This window comes from Rhinoderma darwinii, unplaced genomic scaffold (assembly GCF_050947455.1).
Source record: "Rhinoderma darwinii isolate aRhiDar2 unplaced genomic scaffold, aRhiDar2.hap1 Scaffold_140, whole genome shotgun sequence".
Classification (NCBI taxonomy): Eukaryota; Metazoa; Chordata; class Amphibia; order Anura; family Rhinodermatidae; genus Rhinoderma; species Rhinoderma darwinii.
In genome coordinates this window covers 3,799,123-3,822,500 of record NW_027461968.1, presented here as the reverse complement: position 1 = coordinate 3,822,500, position 23,378 = coordinate 3,799,123, and positions in this window count along the sequence as shown.

Here is a 23,378-nt window from a genome sequence, read left to right as displayed (position 1 = left end):
GACTTTTTGACCACTTTTTATTAAATTCTTTTGTGGGATACGAGGTGACTAAAAAAATAGGCGATTTTGGGGTTTTCATTTTATATTGTAACAGTTTGGACTTTTACAGGTGTCGCGATTCCAGATATGTTAAAAAAAAATAAAAATCCACTGCTTTTGAGCGATAATGTTTTTATTTTTAATATTCTTTTGGTCTATGTAAATGAACAGGGAGATGTGCTGCCAACAACGGTAATATTTTCGGCTGCATAAACGTTACAATCAGCCGATGAACGAGCGTTATACCCAGAAAAGGAGTATACAGTTACTCACAAAAGATAAAGAATAAAATCAAAATATACAACCCATCAAACCAAACCAAACAACAATCCCCAGTAGAAGAGTAGAAGCCCTAACATTTAATATAAAAATGGAAGAATCCCCAAAATGCTGCAAAGGGGGATATCACTGGCAATATTGTTCACAACCTGTGCAAAGCCATACTATAAGAAAGGCACAAATGATACCTTCTCATTCAGGCCCAAAGGAGCTTGGGTGCGTAACCTTATGATCCAACGACATTCAATTTGCTCATGACGTTTGGCTAGATTCCCTCCTCGGGAGCCCAAAGAAAGTTTAGCAATTTCAGGAACTTTTAAATCCTGACATCTGCCCTTGTGTTTCTCCCTAAAGTGCTTAGGTATTGGTTTAAATTTGATGAGTTTCTGAGGGTCCAATTTCACTGCTGCCCTGGTATCCTTGGCATGTTCCTGGGTGCGTACCCTCAGATCTCGTGTGGTCATACCCACGTATATCAAACCACAAGTGCATGTAGCGCGATATATGACCCCCGTGGTACTGCAATTAATGACGTGCACAATTTTGTGTTCATCACATCCTGATGAATCACAAAATGTGTCTGTCCTAACAATCATGCTACAGATAGAGCAGTGGCCACATGGGAATGAGCCCCACTTAGGGCCCGATGACACACAGGGAGGTACATAATGGCTTCTTACTAACATGTCCTTTAGTGTTCTGCTTCTTTTAGCCACCATCAATGGTCGGTGTGGAAGAACACCCCTAAGATCGGGATCATTCTGCCATTGTGTGTTAGAGTTGGTTACAAATCTGACCAGATTTCCTTTGATCTACGTACCTTTTGTCTCAACAGAATGTCCCGATTAGTACTCCTTGCTCTTTGGCATCCTTTTTCAGCATCTATATTTCTGTAGCCACGTTGTCTTAATCTCTGTTTCAGATTTGAGGCCTGTTCTTTAAAATTCAGATGAGAAATAAATCACTCATTTAGCCCTCAAGAATTGGCCTGTCGGGATGGAACACACAATATGAGGAGTATAAAACGATGATGCGTGCAATAAAGAATTCACCGCTGTTGCTCTCCGAAAGATGGTCGTGCTTAAATGACCGTTATACAAAACCAAGAAATTTATGTCAAGAAATTCCTACAATTTCTTAGGACTGGAAAACCCCTTTAAGCTAAAGGGTTTTCCCACTAAGAACATTTATCACCTATCCACTGGATAGGTGATAAATATATGATCGCTAAGGGCCCCACTACTGGGACCCCCACCGACCATGTACTAACTCCTTATGAAATTTTGTTCGAAAATTACCCAGGTTGCCCATAACACCTACAGACTCAGAACTATATTTGTCACATGACACCCTTGTCCAATATGTGATAAGGCTTCAGAAGAAGTTTTAGGCTTTGTTTACAATGTGCGTTTTTGTTGCATTTTTAGCATTCTTTTTTTGTTTGGTTTGATGAACTTCCACGTTAGTTTATCTACCAAAACAAAAAAAATTCATGGCAAAAACGCACAGTGTAAACCCAGCCTGAGAGAGTTAAGACTCAGGTGCAGGAGGCTCAACATAAATGTACTGAAGAGACTTATTCCGTTAATCTGTGAAACTTTATAATGATCAATTAGTTTTACATTCTGGTTTATTTACAGTGCTTTGGAGAAGTCTCTTCAAGGTACTGCTGCTGACCATCCTTACTGCCGTGAGGTGTGAAAGAAGAGATACCTGGATCGATTCTTCCTATGTGAAGAAATCTGCACATATTATTTAGACCGACTCATCACCCGTGAGAGAAACCAATTATTACTGGGGACCTGCGAGCAGTTGTAACTTGATCCTCTGTTAGACGGAAAATTCCTTGACCTGGAGGAAAAGATAAGTGGGTCTGAGGATAATATACCGCACAGAAGACCCCCAGGTGAGAAGAAGGAGGTTGCTTCATGTAAGCCCACCTCACATGAAACAGCTGCAACAGGTACTGTTCTTTGCTCCCCTACAAGAGGTCAAGAATAATAGCATTAGATTCTACAGTATTTGATGACAGACAGTCTCCTGAAACTCTGCAATGGCCGACTTCTTCAATCCACTTGGACCTAAACCAGACAAAGGACTATGGAGTTTCATTGCTCGTAGCTCTATACATCATAGTCTATGTATTTCAGCTTTCTGACATCATTCTTTTCTTAAAGCAATCTGACAACAACACTCTTACCAAACAACATAGAATACTCCAACGTGACTTCAGTGAAATACAGGAGTGAATTGTATATTACTGCAAACTAAATCGGAAGTACTGATACCTACGATTATCGACATTCTGACATCATTCTTCCTTAACCCCTTCCCTCTTTGGCCGCTTTTGACCTTCCTGACAGAGTGTAAAGGATCTGCCAGGTACTACGTCTGTGTATACTCCCGAGATTAATCAGTCGACACCTGAGGCCAGACCTCTTAGACTGACACCGGCTCCCACCAACCAGGGTGGCAGGCTCAGGAGTGGGAGAGCCTATCGCGGCCTGGTCAGTCGTAGTTAGCTCCGCCCCCTGTTCATTTATACCTGCCGTGTTCTCTTCCTCAGTGCTTGTTATTCTTCTTGGATTCCTGGCCCCACTGCTGCCTTGCTCCAGCCTGCTTCTGCCGTGCTTCTGCCTTGCTTCAGTTCCGCTTATCCTGCTTCGCTTTGCCCCTGGCTTGCTTCCTGCTCCGTGCTCTGCGTTTGTATACTCCACTACATCCTGATCCTGACTGGCTCATTCACCGCTCCGTTTCCTCGCGGCGTTCTGTGGCCTACTGCCCCTTCCCTTGCGTGTTCCCTGTTTGTACTCCCTTGCACTTAGACAGCGTAGGGACCGCCGCCAAGTTGTACCCCGTCGCCTAGGGCGGGTCGTTGCAAGTAGGCAGGGACAGGGCGGTGGGTAGATTAGGGCTCACTTGTTCCCTTCACCTCCTTCCTGCCTCATTTTTCAAATCTGACATGTTTCACTTTATGTGGTAATAACTCCAGAATGCTTTTACCTATCCAAGTGATTCTGAGATTGTTTTCTCGTGACACATTGGACTTTATGTTACTGGCAAAATTTTCCCGATACATTCAGTATTTAATTGTGAAAAACACCAAAATTTAGCGAAAAATTGCAAAAATTTGCATTTTTCTCAATTTAAATGTATCTGCTTGTAAGACAGGCAGTTATACCACACAAAAATGTTGCTAACTAACATCCCCCATATGTCTACTTTAGATTGGCATCATTTTTTGAACATTATTTTATTTTTCTAGGACGTTACAAGTCTTAGAACTTTAGCAGCAATTTCTCACATTTTCAAGAAAATGTCAAAATGCTATTTTTACAGGGGCCAGTTCAGTTGTGAAGTGGCTTTGAGGTCCTTAGATATTAGAAACCCCCAATAAGTCACCCCATTTTAAAAACTGCACCCCTCAAAGTATTCAAAACAGCATTTAGAAAGTTTCTTAACCCTTTAGACATTGCGCAGGAATTAAGGCAAAGTAGAGGTGAAATTTACAAAGTTCATTATTTTTTTCCAGAAATTCATTTTGAATCCATTTTTTTTGTACCACAGAATGTTTTACCCAAGAAATGCAACTCAATATTTATTTTTCAGGTTCTGCAGTTTTAGGAAATATCCCACATGTGGCTCTAGTGTGCTACTGGACTGAAGCACCGGCCTCAGAAGCAAAGGAGCACCTGGTGGATTTTGGGTCTCCTTTTTATTAGAATATATTTTAGGCACCATGTCAGCTTTGAACAGGTCTTGTGGAACTAAAACAGTGGAAACCCCCCAAAAGTGACCCCATTTGGGAAACTACACCCCACGAGGAATTTATCTAGGGTTGTAGCAAGCATTTTGACTGGCCAGTTTTTTTGCAAAAATTTTTGGAACTAGGCCATGAAAATGAAAATCTACATTTTTTCAAATAAAATTTATGTTTAGCTAATTTTTTTTATTTCCAAAAGAACTAAAGTAGAAAAAGCACCACATCATTTGTAGAGCAATTTCTCCCGAGTAAAACAATACCCCACATGTGGTAATAAACGGTTATTTGGACACACAGCAGGGCTTAGAATGGAAAGAGCGCCATTTGGCTCTTGGAGCTCAAATTTAGCAGGAATGGTTTGCGGAGGCCATGTCGCATTTGCAAAGCCCCCTAGGGGACAAAACAGTGGAAACCCCCAACAAGTGACCCCATTTTGGAAACTATACCCCTCGAGGAATTTATCTAGGGGTGTAGCAAGCATTTTGACCGGCCAGTTTTTTTGCAAAAATTTTTGGAACTAAGCCATGAAAATGAAAATCTACATTTTTTCAAATAAAATGTAGGTTTAGCTAATTTTTTTTCATTTTCACAAGGACTAAAGGAGAAAAAGCACCATAAAATTTGTAAAGAAATTTCTCACGAGTAAAACAATACCCCACATGTGGTAATAAATGGTTGTTTGGACACACGGCAGGGCTTAGAAGGGAAAGAGCACCATTTGGCTCTTGGAGCTCAAATTTAGTAGGAATGGTTTGCGGAGGCCATGTCGCATTTGCAAAGCAACTGAGGGGACAAAACAGTGGAAACCCCCAACAAGTGACCCCATTTTGGAAACTTTACCCCTTGAGGAAATTATCTAGGGGTATAGTGAGCATTTTGACCCCACAGGTTTTTTGCAGAAATTTTTGGAAGTAGGCTGTGAAAATGAAAATCTACATTTTTTCAAATAAAATGTAGGTTTAGCTAATTTTTTTTCATTTCCACAAGGACTGAAGGAGAAAAAGCACCATAAAATTTGTAAAGACATTTCTCCCGAGTAAAACAATACCCCACATGTAGTAATAAACGGCTGTTTGGAGAAACGGCGAGGCTGAGAAGGGAAAGAGCGCCATTTGGCTTTTGGAACTCAAATTTAGCAGGAATGGTTTGCGGAGGCCATGTCGCATTTGCAAAGCCCCTGAGGGGACAAAACAGTGGAAACCCCCAACAAGTGACCCCATTTTGGAAACTACACCCCATGAGGAAATTATCTAGGGGTACAGTGAGCAGTTTGACCCCACAGGTGTTTTACAGAACTTATTGGAAATAGGCCGTAAAAATGAAAATCTACATTTTTTCAAATAAAATGTAGGTTTAGGTATTTTTTTTTCATTTCCACAAGGACTGAAGGAGAAAAAGCACCATAAAATTAGTAAAGCAACTTCTCCCAAGTAAAACAATACCCCACATGTGGTCAGAAACGGCTGTTTGGACACACGGTAGGGCTCAGAATGGAACTAGCACCATTTGGATTTTGGATAGTGTCTGGGCGCCATGTCACATTTGCTGAGCCCCTGTAGTACTAGTACAGTGGAAACACCCCAAAATTGACTCCATTTGGAAAACTGCACCCCCTGAGGAATCATCTAGGAGTATAGTGAAAATTTTGATCCCAAAGGTTTTTTGCTGAATTAATTAGAATTAAGCTATGAAAATGAAAAATATTTTTTTTTTCCAACAAGATGTAGTTTTAGATCAACATTTTTCATTTTTACAAGGAATAGAGAAGAAAAAGCACCCCAACATTTGTAAAGTAATTTCTCCCGAGTACGGTAACACCCCATATGTGGTTATAATAGGCTGTATACGTATATGGGAGCATTCAGAAGAAAAGGAGCGGTATTTATCTTTTGGAGCGTAGATTTTTCTGGAATGGTTTGCGGACGCCATGTTGCATTTGCAAAACCCCTGATGTACCAAACAAAAGTGACCCCGTTTTAGAAACTACACCCCTAAAGGCATTTATCAAGGGGTGTAGTGAGAATTTAGACTCCACAGGTGTTTTTCTGAAATGAATACGCAGTGGATGGTGCAAAGTGAAAATTGCAATTTTTCCACTGATCTGCCCATTCACCGCACAAGATGTTGTGCCCCTAGAGAATCTTACCCCATAAATTGTTAAGCGGGTTCTGCCGGGTATGGTAATGCCTTACTTGTGGCCATAAATTGCTGTTTGGGCACACTGTAGGGCTAAGAAGGAATAGACCGCCATTTTGAGCATGGATTTTGCTTGGTAGTTTTGTTTGAGTTTTGCTGGTATTTCAGTTTATAATGTGGTGGCATATGTAATCTGTGCGGAGTATATCAGTGGTATATGTAAGCTGTGCGGAGTACATCAGGGTATATGTAATCTGTGCGGAGTACATCAGGGTATATGTAAGCTGTGCGGGGTACATCAGGGCATAATAAGAGGGTAAAATAATGGGGTAAATAATACAATTATCCATAGATGTGTGTTACGATGTGAAGCGATCCGTTATGCACAGGCCGGTGTCACACTGATAAACGGTTTTCTTTCTTATCCCCCTTCTGTAACGCTCTGTACCTTTTGTGGACTTTTTCTCCTTCGTAGTTTGGGAAATATTACTGGGAAAGTTTTGCGCTGGTATAATACGGGCACCCTCACTTCCAGCGGATGTGCGATGTCCCTTCCCTTTCCTAGTTCCTAAATACTAGGGTCCTGAAACTGAAGGAATGTTCCCCTCCGGCCTGCGCATTGAGATTTATTTTTTTTCATCACCGCATTACTAGTGCCGTAACTTTTTTGTTTTTCAGTTGATTGAGCGGTGTGCGGGCTTGTTTTTTGCGAGACGGGCTGTAGATTTTATTGGTATCATTTTAGAACACATACGACTTTTTGATCACTTTTTATTTCATTTTTTGGTAAAGGAAATTACCAAAAACAAGCAATTCTGGAATCGTTTTTTATTGTTTTTTTTATCGGCATCCACAGTGCGCCCTAAATTACATGTTAGCTTTATTCTGCGGGTCGATACGATTACGGTGATACCAAATTTATATAGTTTTTTTTTATGTATTGCGGCTTTTGCACAATAAAATCACTTTTTTTATAAAATCATTTGTTTTCTGTGTCGCCATATTCTAAGACCCATAACTTTTTTATTTTTGCGTGCACAAAGCGGTGTCGGGATTATTTTTTGCGGGACGAATTGTCGTTTTTATTAGTACTATTTTGGAGTAAATGTGACTTTTTGATCACTTTTTATAGCATTTTTTGGAAGGAGATGTGACCTAAAAACAAAGATTCTGGCGTTGTTTTTCATGTTTTTTTTTACGGCGTTCACCGTGCGGAATAAATTACATAATAGTTTTGTAGTTTGGGTCGTTACGGACGCGGCGATACCAATTATGTATAGTTTTTTTTATTTTTACGGTATTCCCATAATAAAAGACTTACTATGGGAAAAAAAGTCAGTTTAGCTTTATTTTTATTTTAAATGTGTGTGTTTTTATTGTTTTACCACATTTTTATTAACTTTTTTTTACTTTTCTGACTTGTCCCACTAGGGGACATGAGGGCCTGATGCCCCGATCGCTACTCTAATACACTGTACTACATACGAAGTGCAGTGTATTAGCGCTGTCAGTTATTCACTGACAGCAAGCCTGTGAGGACACGCCGCAGGTGGGTCCTCATCGGCTCCCGTACAAGGCAGACTCGGACGCCATTTTCTGGCGTCCGATTGCCACAGCAACCCAGCGATTGCGTCACTGGGTTGCCGGTAGGGTGAAAACCTATCAGATGCTGCGCTCTATTGAGCGCAGCATCTGAGGGGTTAATCTGCCGGATCGGAGAATAGCTCCGGTCCTGGCAGTTACAGGAGGGTGCCAGCTGTATAATACAGCTGTCACCCCGCGGTGATGGTGCCGGCTCTGCTTCTGAGCCCGCACAATCACTGCGCCGTAAATGTACGGCGCTTTGCGGGAAGCACCTCCCGACAGCGCCGTACATGTACGGCGCATGTCGGGAAGGGGTTAAAGCAATCTGACGACACTCTTACCAACCAACATCGCATACTCCAACGCGACCTCTGCCAAATACAAGATTGCATTGAATATTACTGCAAACAGAAATGGTACTGATACCTACGATTATCGAATAATAGGCCTCTGATGCATAAGAGGGAGTTGCAAGACCAATTAAAAGAGCCGTGGAACAATGGGTTACTGAAGATACATGAATCTAAAGAAAAGATAGTTAACAAACTGTTGAACTTGTTCTCATTCTCCATTTTCCTCAAGAGTAAGCCCTATTAAGCCTTATTTGGCTACTCCTTTGATTCAGGGAGAATTATTACAAGGTACATGTGCACCTAATTTATTTAACAAAACCCTCAATAAGTGGGGAGCGACTAAATTATTGTTGGATAGGTCGCCATGGGTTAAAAAGCCATGGTTGTGTGGGCCTTTCTCAAAGGTGTATTTATTTGCATACCGCCGGGAGTATAGGCAATACTGTGGTCATGTTTGTATGCCAACATAATAGGGATTAATCTTTTTTTAGAGTATAACTCAATGGTACATTAATGATATGGAACAATGTTTGACATGTGTAGTCACACGTGCAAATGACACAGAGCAAAGACTTTGTAAAGCTGGTAAAGTTAATTGTCCTAACACAGGTCAGAAAAAGACAATTTTATAAATGTTTACATAACAAATGCTACCACACTAGAATCTTATGATGGGCAAGATTTAGGATTTAGGCCAGAGTTGCACCTAGACATTTAGTACTACTACTGATTGACTTTTACTCTTGTTAAACCCTCGATGTTTTGGAAACGGGTGGAGGACTTTGTCTTCAATAGAATGGGCTTTCTGCGATGCTGAGGCAGTTTGGATTCCACTCTTAGAAGGACTAGAGTGATGGTGATTTCACTGATCCTAGACCTGGAGTGGATTCTGTGCATTAGCCTCCCATGGGTGAACTGTTGCTATGTCAAAAAGATTTAGGTTAGCCAATCCAACAAAAAAAATGGATTAATCTGTCACCTAAATCTTACAGCAGTATTAGTAGAATGCTGTTCCTAGGTTAAATATGCTTTTTGAAGTTAGGAAAGAAACAAAAGTTAGAATGAGGATTAAATAAAAATTCAGAATGAAGACAACCGTCTGCAGCTTCGGCTCGACTGCCCCTTTCTTTTGATGGCCCCTCAATGTTTTGGAAACAGGTGGAAGACTTTATCTTCATTAGAATGGGCCCCCCTGCGATGCTGCGGCAGTTTAGACTCCACTCTTAGAAGGCCTAGAGTGATGGTGATTTCACTGATCCTAGACCCGGAGTGGACTCTGTGCATTAGCATCCTATGGGCGAACTGTTGTTATGTCAAAAAGATTTAGGGAGGCCAATCCAAACAAAAAATTTATTAATCTGTCACCTAAATGTTACATCAGTATTAGTAGAACTCTGTACTAGGGTAAATATGCTTTTTTAAACTTAGGAAAGAAACTAAAGTTAGGATGAGCATTAAATAAAAATTCAGGATGAAGACAACCGTCTGCAGCTTCGGCTCGACTGCCCCTTTCTTTTGAGTGGCCCCTCAATGTTTTGGAAACGGGTGGATGACTTTGTCTTCATTAGAATGGGCCCCCCTGTGATGCTGAGGCAGTTTGGACTTTACTCTTAGAAGGCCTAGAGTGATAGTGATTTCACTGATCCTAGACCCGTAGTGGACTCTGTGCATTAGCATCCCATGAGCGAACTGTTGTTATGTCAAAAAGATTTAGGTTAGCCAATCCAACCAAAAAATGTATTAATCTGTCACCTAAATGTTACATCAGTGATAGTAGATCTCTGTCCTAGGGTAAATATGCTTTTTTAAACTTAGGAAACAAACAAAAGTTAGGATGAGGATTAAATAAAAAATCTGAATTATTACAAACGCCTGCAGCTTCGGTTCGACTGCCCCTTACATTTGAGTGGCCCCTCAATGTTTTGGAAAAGGGTGGAGGACTTTGTCTTCATTAGAATGGGCCCCCTGCAATGCTGAGGCAGTTTGGACTCCACTCTTAGAAGGGCTAGAGTGATGTTGATTTCACTGATCCTGGACCCGGGGTAAACTCTGTGCATTAGCATCCCATGGGCGACCTGTTGTTATGTCAAAAAAATTTAGGGAGGCCAATCCAAACAAAAAATTGATTAATCTGTCACCTAAATGTTACATCAGTATTAGTAGAACTCTGTACTAGGGTAAATATGCTTTTTTAAACTTAGGAAAGAAACAAAAGTTAGGATGAGGATTAAATAAAAATTCAGGATGAAGACAACCGTCTGCAGCTTCGGCTCGACTGCCCCTTTCTTTTGAGTGGCCCCTCAATGTTTTGGAAACAGGTGGAGGACTTTGTCTTCATTAAAATGGGCCCCCCTGTGATGCTGAGGCAGTTTGGACTTTACTCTTAGAAGGCCTAGAGTGATAGTGATTTCACTGATCCTAGACCCGTAGTGGACTCTGTGCATTAGCATCCCATGAGCGAACTGTTGTTATGTCAAAAAGATTTAGGTTAGCCAATCCAACCAAAAAATTTATTAATCTGTCACCTAAATGTTACATCAGTGTTAGTAGATCTTTGTCCTAGGGTAAATATGCTTTTTTAAACTTAGGAAACAAACAAAAGTTAGGATGAGGATTAAATAAAAAATCTGAATTATTACAAACGCCTGCAGCTTCGGTTCGACTGCCCCTTACATTTGAGTGGCCCCTCAATGTTTTGGAAAAGGGTGGAGGACTTTGTCTTCATTAGAATGGGCCCCCTGCGATGCTGAGGCAGTTTGGACTCCACTCTTAGAAGGCCTAGAGTGATGATGATTTCACTGATCCTGGACCCGGGGTAAACTCTGTGCATTAGCATCCCATGGGCGAACTGTTGTTATGTCAAAAAGATTTAGGGAGGCCAATCCAAACAAAAAATTGATTAATCTGTCAACTAAATGTTACATCAGTATTAGTAGAACTCTGTACTAGGGTAAATATGCTTTTTTAAACTTAGGAGAGAAACAAAAGTTAGGATGAGGATTAAATAAAAATTCAGGATGAAGACAACCGTCTGCAGCTTCGGCTCGACTGCCCCTTTCTTTTGAGTGGCCCCTCAATGTTTTGGAAACGGGTGGAGGACATTGTCTTCATTAGAATGGGCCCCCCTGCGATGCTGAGGCAGTTTGGACTCCACTCTTAGAAGGCCTAGAGTGATAGTGATTTCACTGATCCTAGACCCGTAGTGGACTCTGTGCATTAGCATCCCATGGGCGAACTGTTGTTATGTCAAAAAGATTTAGGTTAGCCAATCCAACCAAAAAATGTATTAATCTGTCACCTAAATGTTACATCAGTGTTAGTAGATCTCTGTCCTAGGGTAAATATGCTTTTTTAAATTTAGGAAACAAACAAAAGTTAGGATGAGGATTAAATAAAAAATCTGAATTATTACAAACGCCTGCAGCTTCGGTTCGACTGCCCCTTACATTTGAGTGGCCCCTCAATGTTTTGGAAATGGGTGGAGGACTTTGTCTTCATTAGAATGGGCCCCCTGCGATGCTGAGGCAGTTTGGACTCCACTCTTAGAAGGGCTAGAGTGATGATGATTTCACTGATCCTAGACACGGGGTAAACTTTGTGCATTAGCATCCCATGGGCGAACTGTTGTTATGTCAAAAAGATTTAGGGAGGCCAATCCAAACAAAAAATTGATTAATCTGTCAACTAAATGTTACATCAGTATTAGTAGAACTCTGTACTAGGGTAAATATGCTTTTTTAAACTTAGGAAAGAAACAAAAGTTAGGATGAGGATTAAATAAAAATTCAGGATGAAGACAACCGTCTGCAGCTTCGGCTCGACTGCCCCTTTCTTTTGAGTGGCCCCTCAATGTTTTGGAAACAGGTGGAGGACTTTGTCTTCATTAAAATGGGCCCCCCTGTGATGCTGAAGCAGTTTGGACTTTACTCTTAGAAGGCCTAGAGTGATAGTGATTTCACTGATCCTAGACCCGTAGTGGACTCTGTGCATTAGCATCCCATGGGCGAACTGTTGTTATGTCAAAAAGATTTAGGTTAGCCAATCCAACCAAAAAATGTATTAATCTGTCACCTAAATGTTACATCAGTGTTAGTAGATCTCTGTCCTAGGGTAAATATGCTTTTTTAAATTTAGGAAACAAACAAAAGTTAGGATGAGGATTAAATAAAAAATCTGAATTATTACAAACGCCTGCAGCTTCGGTTCGACTGCCCCTTACATTTGAGTGGCCCCTCAATGTTTTGGAAAAGGGTGGAGGACTTTGTCTTCATTAGAATGGGCCCCCTGCGATGCTGAGGCAGTTTGGACTCCACTCCTAGAAGGCCTAGAGTGATGATGATTTCACTGATCCTGGACCCGGGGTAAACTCTGTGCATTAGCATCCCATGGGCGAACTGTTGTTATGTCAAAAAGATTTAGGGAGGCCAATCCAAACAAAAAATTGATTAATCTGTCACCTAAATGTTACATCAGTATTAATAGAACTCTATACTAGGGTAAATATGCTTTTTTAAACTTAGGAAAGAAACAAAAGTTAGGATGAGGATTAAATAAAAATTCAGGATGAAGACAACCGTCTGCAGCTTCGGCTCGACTGCCCCTTTCTTTTGAGTGGCCGCTCAATGTTTTGGAAACAGGTGGAGGACTTTGTCTTCAATAAAATGGGCCCCCCTGTGATGCTGAGGCAGTTTGGACTTTACTCTTAGAAGGCCTAGAGTGATAGTGATTTCACTGATCCTAGACCCGTAGTGGACTCTGTGCATTAGCATCCCATGAGCGAACTGTTGTTATGTCAAAAAGATTTAGGTTAGCCAATCCAACCAAAAAATTTATTAATCTGTCACCTAAATGTTACATCAGTGTTAGTAGATCTTTGTCCTAGGGTAAATATGCTTTTTTAAACTTAGGAAACAAACAAAAGTTAGGATGAGGATTAAATAAAAAATCTGAATTATTACAAACGCCTGCAGCTTCGGTTCGACTGCCCCTTACATTTGAGTGGCCCCTCAATGTTTTGGAAAAGGGTGGAGGACTTTGTCTTCATTAGAATGGGCCCCCTGCGATGCTGAGGCAGTTTGGACTCCACTCTTAGAAGGGCTAGAGTGATGATGATTTCACTGATCCTAGACACGGGGTAAACTCTGTGCATTAGCATCCCATGGGCGAACTGTTGTTATGTCAAAAAGATTTAGGGAGGCCAATCCAAACAAAAAATTGATTAATCTGTCAACTAAATGTTACATCAGTATTAGTAGAACTCTGTACTAGGTTAAATATGCTTTTTTAAACTTAGGAAAGAAACAAAAGTTAGGATGAGGATTAAATACAAATTCAGGATGAAGACAACCGTCTGCAGCTTCGGCTCGACTGCCCCTTTCTTTTGAGTGGCCCCTCAATGTTTTGGAAACGGGTGGAGGACATTGTCTTCATTAGAATGGGCCCCCCTGCGATGCTGAGGCAGTTTGGACTCCACTCTTAGAAGGCCTAGAGTGATAGTGATTTCACTGATCCTAGACCCGTAGTGGACTCTGTGCATTAGCATCCCATGGGCGAACTGTTGTTATGTCAAAAAGATTTAGGTTAGCCAATCCAACCAAAAAATGTATTAATCTGTCACCTAAATGTTACATCAGTGTTAGTAGATCTCTGTCCTAGGGTAAATATGCTTTTTTAAATTTAGGAAACAAACAAAAGTTAGGATGAGGATTAAATAAAAAATCTGAATTATTACAAACGCCTGCAGCTTCGGTTCGACTGCCCCTTACATTTGAGTGGCCCCTCAATGTTTTGGAAAAGGGTGGAGGACTTTGTCTTCATTAGAATGGGCCCACTGCGATGCTGAGGCAGTTTGGACTCCACTCTTAGAAGGCCTAGAGTATTGATGATTTCACTGATACTGGACCCGGGGTAAACTCTGTGCATTAGCATCCCATGGGCGACCTGTTGTTATGTCAAAAAGATTTAGGGAGGCCAATCCAAACAAAAAATTGATTAATCTGTCACCTAAATGTTACATCAGTATTAGTAGAACTCTGTACTAGGGTAAATATGCTTTTTTAAACTTAGGAAAGAAACAAAAGTTAGGATGAGGATTAAATACAAATTCAGGATGAAGACAACCGTCTGCAGCTTCGGCTCGACTGCCCCTTTCTTTTGAGTGGCCCCTCAATGTTTTGGAAACGGGTGGAGGACATTGTCTTCATTAGAATGGGCCCCCCTGCGATGCTGAGGCAGTTTGGACTCCACTCTTAGAAGGCCTAGAGTGATAGTGATTTCACTGATCCTAGACCCGTAGTGGACTCTGTGCATTAGCATCCCATGGGCGAACTGTTGTTATGTCAAAAAGATTTAGGTTAGCCAATCCAACCAAAAAATGTATTAATCTGTCACCTAAATGTTACATCAGTGTTAGTAGATCTCTGTCCTAGGGTAAATATGCTTTTTTAAATTTAGGAAACAAACAAAAGTTAGGATGAGGATTAAATAAAAAATCTGAATTATTACAAACGCCTGCAGCTTCGGTTCGACTGCCCCTTACATTTGAGTGGCCCCTCAATGTTTTGGAAAAGGGTGGAGGACTTTGTCTTCATTAGAATGGGCCCACTGCGATGCTGAGGCAGTTTGGACTCCACTCTTAGAAGGCCTAGAGTATTGATGATTTCACTGATACTGGACCCGGGGTAAACTCTGTGCATTAGCATCCCATGGGCGACCTGTTGTTATGTCAAAAAGATTTAGGGAGGCCAATCCAAACAAAAAATTGATTAATCTGTCACCTAAATGTTACATCAGTATTAGTAGAACTCTGTACTAGGGTAAATATGCTTTTTTAAACTTAGGAAAGAAACAAAAGTTAGGATGAGGATTAAATAAAAATTCAGGATGAAGACAACCGTCTGCAGCTTCGGCTCGACTGCCCCTTTCTTTTGAGTGGCCCCTCAATGTTTTGGAAACGGGTGGAGGACATTGTCTTCATTAGAATGGGCCCCCCTGCGATGCTGAGGCAGTTTGGACTCCACTCTTAGAAGGCCTAGAGTGATTTCACTGATCCTAGACCCGTAGTGGACTCTGTGCATTAGCATCCCATGAGCGAACTGTTGTTATGTCAAAAAGATTTAGGTTAGCCAATCCAACCAAAAAATGTATTAATCTGTCACCTAAATGTTACATCAGTGTTAGTAGATCTCTGTCCTAGGGTAAATATGCTTTTTTAAATTTAGGAAACAAACAAAAGTTAGGATGAGGATTAAATAAAAAATCTGAATTATTACAAACGCCTACAGCTTCGGTTCGACTGCCCCTTACATTTGAGTGGCCCCTCAATGTTTTGGAAAAGGGTGGAGGACTTTGTCTTCATTAGAATGGGCCCCCTGCAATGCTGAGGCAGTTTGGACTCCACTCTTAGAAGGGCTAGAGTGATGATGATTTCACTGATCCTGGACCCGGGGTAAACTCTGTGCATTAGCATCCCATGGGCGACCTGTTGTTATGTCAAAAAAATTTAGGGAGGCCAATCCAAACAAAAAATTGATTAATCTGTCACCTAAATGTTACATCAGTATTAGTAGAACTCTGTACTAGGGTAAATATGCTTTTTTAAACTTAGGAAAGAAACAAAAGTTAGGATGAGGATTAAATAAAAATTCAGGATGAAGACAACCGTCTGCAGCTTCGGCTCGACTGCCCCTTTCTTTTGAGTGGCCCCTCAATGTTTTGGAAACGGGTGGAGGACATTGTCTTCATTAGAATGGGCCCCCCTGCGATGCTGAGGCAGTTTGGACTCCACTCTTAGAAGGCCTAGAGTGATAGTGATTTCACTGATCCTAGACCCGTAGTGGACTCTGTGCATTAGCATCCCATGGGCGAACTGTTGTTATGTCAAAAAGATTTAGGTTAGCCAATCCAACCAAAAAATGTATTAATCTGTCACCTAAATGTTACATCAGTGTTAGTAGATCTCTGTCCTAGGGTAAATATGCTTTTTTAAATTTAGGAAACAAACAAAAGTTAGGATGAGGATTAAATAAAAAATCTGAATTATTACAAACGCCTGCAGCTTCGGTTCGACTGCCCCTTACATTTGAGTGGCCCCTCAATGTTTTGGAAAAGGGTGGAGGACTTTGTCTTCATTAGAATGGGCCCCCTGCGATGCTGAGGCAGTTTGGACTCCACTCTTAGAAGGCCTAGAGTATTGATGATTTCACTGATACTGGACCCGGGGTAAACTCTGTGCATTAGCATCCCATGGGCGACCTGTTGTTATGTCAAAAAGATTTAGGGAGGCCAATCCAAACAAAAAATTGATTAATCTGTCACCTAAATGTTACATCAGTATTAGTAGAACTCTGTACTAGGGTAAATATGCTTTTTTAAACTTAGGAAAGAAACAAAAGTTAGGATGAGGATTAAATAAAAATTCAGGATGAAGACAACCGTCTGCAGCTTCGGCTCGACTGCCCCTTTCTTTTGAGTGGCCCCTCAATGTTTTGGAAACGGGTGGAGGACATTGTCTTCATTAGAATGGGCCCCCCTGCGATGCTGAGGCAGTTTGGACTCCACTCTTAGAAGGCCTAGAGTGATTTCACTGATCCTAGACCCGTAGTGGACTCTGTGCATTAGCATCCCATGAGCGAACTGTTGTTATGTCAAAAAGATTTAGGTTAGCCAATCCAACCAAAAAATGTATTAATCTGTCACCTAAATGTTACATCAGTGTTAGTAGATCTCTGTCCTAGGGTAAATATGCTTTTTTAAATTTAGGAAACAAACAAAAGTTAGGATGAGGATTAAATAAAAAATCTGAATTATTACAAACGCCTGCAGCTTCGGTTCGACTGCCCCTTACATTTGAGTGGCCCCTCAATGTTTTGGAAAAGGGTGGAGGACTTTGTCTTCATTAGAATGGGCCCCCTGCGATGCTGAGGCAGTTTGGACTCCACTCTTAGAAGGCCTAGAGTGATGATGATTTCACTGATCCTGGACCTGGGGTAAACTCTGTGCATTAGCATCCCATGGGCGACCTGTTGTTATGTCAAAAAAATTTAGGGAGGCCAATCCAAACAAAAAATTGATTAATCTGTCACCTAAATGTTACATCAGTATTAGTAGAACTCTGTACTAGGGTAAATATGCTTTTTTAAACTTAGGAAAGAAAGAAAAGTTAGGATGAGGATTAAATACAAATTCAGGATGAAGACAACCATCTGCAGCTTCGGCTCGACTGCCCCTTTCTTTTGAGTGGCCCCTCAATGTTTTGGAAACGGGTGGAGGACTTTGTCTTCATTAGAATGGGCCCCCCTGCGATGCTGAGGCAGTTTGGACTCCACTCTTAGAAGGCCTAGAGTGATAGTGATTTCACTGATCCTAGACCCGTAGTGGACTCTGTGCATTAGCATCCCATGGGCGAACTGTTGTTATGTCAAAAAGATTTAGGTTAGCCAATCCAACCAAAAAATGTATTAATCTGTCACCTAAATGTTACATCAGTGTTAGTAGATCTCTGTCCTAGGGTAAATATGCTTTTTTAAATTTAGGAAACAAACAAAAGTTAGGATGAGGATTAAATAAAAAATCTGAATTATTACAAACGCCTGCAGCTTCGTTTCGACTGCCCCTTACATTTTAGTGTCCCCTCAATGTTTTGGAAATGGGTGGAGGACTTTGTCTTCATTAGAATGGGCCCCCTGCGATGCTGAGGCAGTTTGGACTCCACTCTTAGAAGGCCTAGAGTGATGATGATTTCACTGATCCTAGACACGGGGTAAACTCTGTGCATTAGCATCCCATGGGCGAACTGTTGTTATGTCAAAAAGATTTAGGGAGGCCAATCCAAACAAAAAATTGATTAATCTGTCAACTAAATGTTACATCAGTATTAGTAGAACTCTGTACTAAGGTAAATATGCTTTTTTAAACTTAGGAAAGAAACAAAAGTTAGGATGAGGATTAAATACAAATTCAGGATGAAGACAACCGTCTGCAGCTTCGGCTCGACTGCCCCTTTCTTTTGAGTGGCCCCTCAATGTTTTGGAAACGGGTGGAGGACATTGTCTTCATTAGAATGGGCCCCCCTGCGATGCTGAGGCAGTTTGGACTCCACTCTTAGAAGGCCTAGAGTGATAGTGATTTCACTGATCCTAGACCCGTAGTGGACTCTGTGCATTAGCATCCCATGGGCGAACTGTTGTTATGTCAAAAAGATTTAGGGAGGCCAATCCAAACAAAAAATTGATTAATCTGTCAACTAAATGTTACATCAGTATTAGTAGAACTCTGTACTAGGGTAAATATGCTTTTTTAAACTTAGGAAAGAAACAAAAGTTAGGATGAGGATTAAATACAAATTCAGGATGAAGACAACCGTCTGCAGCTTCGGCTCGACTGCCCCTTTCTTTTGAGTGGCCCCTCAATGTTTTGGAAACGGGTGGAGGACATTGTCTTCATTAGAATGGGCCCCCCTGCGATGCTGAGGCAGTTTGGACTCCACTCTTAGAAGGCCTAGAGTGATAGTGATTTCACTGATCCTAGACCCGTAGTGGACTCTGTGCATTAGCATCCCATGAGCGAACTGTTGTTATGTCAAAAAGATTTAGGTTAGCCAATCCAACCAAAAAATGTATTAATCTGTCACCTAAATGTTACATCAGTGTTAGTAGATCTCTGTCCTAGGGTAAATATGCTTTTTTAAACTTAGGAAACAAACAAAAGTTAGGATGAGGATTAAATAAAAAATCTGAATTATTACAAACGCCTGCAGCTTCGGTTCGACTGCCCCTTACATTTGAGTGGCCCCTCAATGTTTTGGAAAAGGGTGGAGGACTTTGTCTTCATTAGAATGGGCCCCCTGCGATGCTGAGGCAGTTTGGACTCCACTCCTAGAAGGCCTAGAGTGATGATGATTTCACTGATCCTGGAACCGGGGTAAACTCTGTGCATTAGCATCCCATGGGCGAACTGTTGTTATGTCAAAAAGATTTAGGTTAGCCAATCCAACCAAAAAATTTATTAATCTGTCACCTAAATGTTACATCAGTGTTAGTAGATCTCTGTCCTAGGGTAAATATGCTTTTTTAAATTTAGGAAACAAACAAAAGTTAGGATGAGGATTAAATAAAAAATCTGAATTATTACAAACGCCTGCAGCTTCGGTTCGACTGCCCCTTACATTTGAGTGGCCCCTCAATGTTTTGGAAACGGGTGGAGGACTTTGTCTTCATTAGAATGGGCCCCCTGCGATGCTGAGGCAGTTTGGACTCCACTCTTAGAAGGCCTAGAGTGATGATGATTTCACTGATCCTAGACACGGGGTAAACTCTGTGCATTAGCATCCCATGGGCGAACTGTTGTTATGTCAAAAAGATTTAGGGAGGCCAATCCAAACAAAAAATTGATTAATCTGTCAACTAAATGTTACATCAGTATTAGTAGAACTCTGTACTAAGGTAAATATGCTTTTTTAAACTTAGGAAAGAAACAAAAGTTAGGATGAGGATTAAATACAAATTCAGGATGAAGACAACCGTCTGCAGCTTCGGCTCGACTGCCCCTTTCTTTTGAGTGGCCCCTCAATGTTTTGGAAACGGGTGGAGGACATTGTCTTCATTAGAATGGGCCCCCCTGCGATGCTGAGGCAGTTTGGACTCCACTCTTAGAAGGCCTAGAGTGATAGTGATTTCACTGATCCTAGACCCGTAGTGGACTCTGTGCATTAGCATCCCATGGGCGAACTGTTGTTATGTCAAAAAGATTTAGGTTAGCCAATCCAACCAAAAAATGTATTAATCTGTCACCTAAATGTTACATCAGTGTTAGTAGATCTCTGTCCTAGGGTAAATATGCTTTTTTAAATTTAGGAAACAAACAAAAGTTAGGATGAGGATTAAATAAAAAATCTGAATTATTACAAACGCCTGCAGCTTCGGTTCGACTGCCCCTTACATTTGAGTGGCCCCTCAATGTTTTGGAAACGGGTGGAGGACTTTGTCTTCATTAGAATGGGCCCCCTGCGATGCTGAGGCAGTTTGGACTCCACTCTTAGAAGGGCTAGAGTGATGATGATTTCACTGATCCTAGACACGGGGTAAACTCTGTGCATTAGCATCCCATGGGCGAACTGTTGTTATGTCAAAAAGATTTAGGGAGGCCAATCCAAACAAAAAATTGATTAATCTGTCAACTAAATGTTACATCAGTATTAGTAGAACTCTGTACTAGGGTAAATATGCTTTTTTAAACTTAGGAAAGAAACAAAAGTTAGGATGAGGATTAAATACAAATTCAGGATGAAGACAACCGTCTGCAGCTTCGGCTCGACTGCCCCTTTCTTTTGAGTGGCCCCTCAATGTTTTGGAAACGGGTGGAGGACATTGTCTTCATTAGAATGGGCCCCCCTGCGATGCTGAGGCAGTTTGGACTCCACTCTTAGAAGGCCTAGAGTGATAGTGATTTCACTGATCCTAGACCCGTAGTGGACTCTGTGCATTAGCATCCCATGGGCGAACTGTTGTTATGTCAAAAAGATTTAGGGAGGCCAATCCAAACAAAAAATTGATTAATCTGTCAACTAAATGTTACATCAGTATTAGTAGAACTCTGTACTAGGGTAAATATGCTTTTTTAAACTTAGGAAAGAAACAAAAGTTAGGATGAGGATTAAATACAAATTCAGGATGAAGACAACCGTCTGCAGCTTCGGCTCGACTGCCCCTTTCTTTTGAGTGGCCCCTCAATGTTTTGGAAACGGGTGGAGGACATTGTCTTCATTAGAATGGGCCCCCCTGCGATGCTGAGGCAGTTTGGACTCCACTCTTAGAAGGCCTAGAGTGATAGTGATTTCACTGATCCTAGACCCGTAGTGGACTCTGTGCATTAGCATCCCATGAGCGAACTGTTGTTATGTCAAAAAGATTTAGGTTAGCCAATCCAACCAAAAAATGTATTAATCTGTCACCTAAATGTTACATCAGTGTTAGTAGATCTCTGTCCTAGGGTAAATATGCTTTTTTAAACTTAGGAAACAAACAAAAGTTAGGATGAGGATTAAATAAAAAATCTGAATTATTACAAACGCCTGCAGCTTCGGTTCGACTGCCCCTTACATTTGAGTGGCCCCTCAATGTTTTGGAAAAGGGTGGAGGACTTTGTCTTCATTAGAATGGGCCCCCTGCGATGCTGAGGCAGTTTGGACTCCACTCCTAGAAGGCCTAGAGTGATGATGATTTCACTGATCCTGGAACCGGGGTAAACTCTGTGCATTAGCATCCCATGGGCGAACTGTTGTTATGTCAAAAAGATTTAGGTTAGCCAATCCAACCAAAAAATTTATTAATCTGTCACCTAAATGTTACATCAGTGTTAGTAGATCTCTGTCCTAGGGTAAATATGCTTTTTTAAATTTAGGAAACAAACAAAAGTTAGGATGAGGATTAAATAAAAAATCTGAATTATTACAAACGCCTGCAGCTTCGGTTCGACTGCCCCTTACATTTGAGTGGCCCCTCAATGTTTTGGAAACGGGTGGAGGACTTTGTCTTCATTAGAATGGGCCCCCTGCGATGCTGAGGCAGTTTGGACTCCACTCTTAGAAGGCCTAGAGTGATGATGATTTCACTGATCCTAGACACGGGGTAAACTCTGTGCATTAGCATCCCATGGGCGAACTGTTGTTATGTCAAAAAGATTTAGGGAGGCCAATCCAAACAAAAAATTGATTAATCTGTCAACTAAATGTTACATCAGTATTAGTAGAACTCTGTACTAAGGTAAATATGCTTTTTTAAACTTAGGAAAGAAACAAAAGTTAGGATGAGGATTAAATACAAATTCAGGATGAAGACAACCGTCTGCAGCTTCGGCTCGACTGCCCCTTTCTTTTGAGTGGCCCCTCAATGTTTTGGAAACGGGTGGAGGACATTGTCTTCATTAGAATGGGCCCCCCTGCGATGCTGAGGCAGTTTGGACTCCACTCTTAGAAGGCCTAGAGTGATAGTGATTTCACTGATCCTAGACCCGTAGTGGACTCTGTGCATTAGCATCCCATGGGCGAACTGTTGTTATGTCAAAAAGATTTAGGTTAGCCAATCCAACCAAAAAATGTATTAATCTGTCACCTAAATGTTACATCAGTGTTAGTAGATCTCTGTCCTAGGGTAAATATGCTTTTTTAAATTTAGGAAACAAACAAAAGTTAGGATGAGGATTAAATAAAAAATCTGAATTATTACAAACGCCTGCAGCTTCGGTTCGACTGCCCCTTACATTTGAGTGGCCCCTCAATGTTTTGGAAACGGGTGGAGGACTTTGTCTTCATTAGAATGGGCCCCCTGCGATGCTGAGGCAGTTTGGACTCCACTCTTAGAAGGGCTAGAGTGATGATGATTTCACTGATCCTAGACACGGGGTAAACTCTGTGCATTAGCATCCCATGGGCGAACTGTTGTTATGTCAAAAAGATTTAGGGAGGCCAATCCAAACAAAAAATTGATTAATCTGTCAACTAAATGTTACATCAGTATTAGTAGAACTCTGTACTAGGGTAAATATGCTTTTTTAAACTTAGGAAAGAAACAAAAGTTAGGATGAGGATTAAATACAAATTCAGGATGAAGACAACCGTCTGCAGCTTCGGCTCGACTGCCCCTTTCTTTTGAGTGGCCCCTCAATGTTTTGGAAACGGGTGGAGGACATTGTCTTCATTAGAATGGGCCCCCCTGCGATGCTGAGGCAGTTTGGACTCCACTCTTAGAAGGCCTAGAGTGATAGTGATTTCACTGATCCTAGACCCGTAGTGGACTCTGTGCATTAGCATCCCATGGGCGAACTGTTGTTATGTCAAAAAGATTTAGGTTAGCCAATCCAACCAAAAAATGTATTAATCTGTCACCTAAATGTTACATCAGTGTTAGTAGATCTCTGTCCTAGGGTAAATATGCTTTTTTAAATTTAGGAAACAAACAAAAGTTAGGATGAGGATTAAATAAAAAATCTGAATTATTACAAACGCCTGCAGCTTCGGTTCGACTGCCCCTTACATTTGAGTGGCCCCTCAATGTTTTGGAAAAGGGTGGAGGACTTTGTCTTCATTAGAATGGGCCCCCTGCGATGCTGAGGCAGTTTGGACTCCACTCTTAGAAGGCCTAGAGTATTGATGATTTCACTGATCCTGGACCCGGGGTAAACTCTGTGCATTAGCATCCCATGGGCGACCTGTTGTTATGTCAAAAAGA